The sequence below is a fragment of the Bison bison genome, unplaced genomic scaffold, assembly GCF_000754665.1.
Source record: "Bison bison bison isolate TAMUID 2011002044 unplaced genomic scaffold, Bison_UMD1.0 scf7180017860725, whole genome shotgun sequence".
NCBI lineage: Eukaryota > Metazoa > Chordata > Mammalia > Artiodactyla > Bovidae > Bison > Bison bison.
In genome coordinates this window covers 15,343-16,127 of record NW_011491297.1, presented here as the reverse complement: position 1 = coordinate 16,127, position 785 = coordinate 15,343, and the positions used below count along the sequence as shown (strand labels likewise).

At 49.6% G+C, this 785-nt stretch overlaps 1 protein-coding gene across 1 annotated transcript in view; it reads right to left on the bottom strand.

Moving 5' to 3' along the window:
- The window catches only part of LOC104982830 (renin receptor-like), a gene marked incomplete at its 5' end in the record, with an annotated part of 11,215 nt that overhangs the window by 247 nt on the left and 10,183 nt on the right, over positions 1-785 (bottom strand). The gene's annotated exons all lie outside the window — the stretch shown is intronic.

Here is a 785-nt window from a genome sequence, read left to right as displayed (position 1 = left end):
GATTTCTTGGCCCGAGGCTTCCCTAGGAGACATTCCACCACCCCCAACACATACCCTGCCTGCACAGCACCCAAGTGGCCTTTCTGTCTCCGTTTGCTGGTGTGTGCATGCTAATGTCACTCCAGTCATGTCTGACTCCTTGCGACCCTATGGACTGTAGCCTGCCAGGCTCCTCTGTCCATAGGATTCTCCAGGTAAGAATACAGGAGTGGATTGCCATGCCCTCCTCCAGGGGATCTTCCTGACCCATGGTTTGAACCAGTGTCTTTTACGTCTCCTGCATTGGCAGGCAGGTTCTTTACCACTACCACCACCTGGAAGTCCCCCTTTGCTGGTAGGTAGGCTGTTTTCTAATCTACCCTCTCATTGTGGGCCCTTTTGGCATCCCAGCTACACAAGGAAGTCTCAGTTCCAACTCCCGACAGAGAGCCAGTCCCTTGGTAACCCAACTGGCAATGTCCTCAGGATAGCCTGGTTACTACACAGTTCTCCAGTTCTTGAGAGTTAAACTATGCACTCAAAAGGGTGATTTTTTTTTTTAATTGGCCATTATTTAGATGCTCTGTCGTGTGAAAATTTTTCGGTTTGTCTAGCCTGGTGTGCTGTTTTAAACAGAGGTTCTCCCACTCCTATTTAGGAAGAAACAATCTCAACCCAGCCATGTCCAGACTGTCTTGAACACACATTACCTTTGAGCATCTCACTCTTCAGTCCCGTGGGGCCCAAAGGAGCGTGTCCATAAAAGACTGGGGATCTGAGTGCTCTGAGAGATAAAGCCAGCTGTA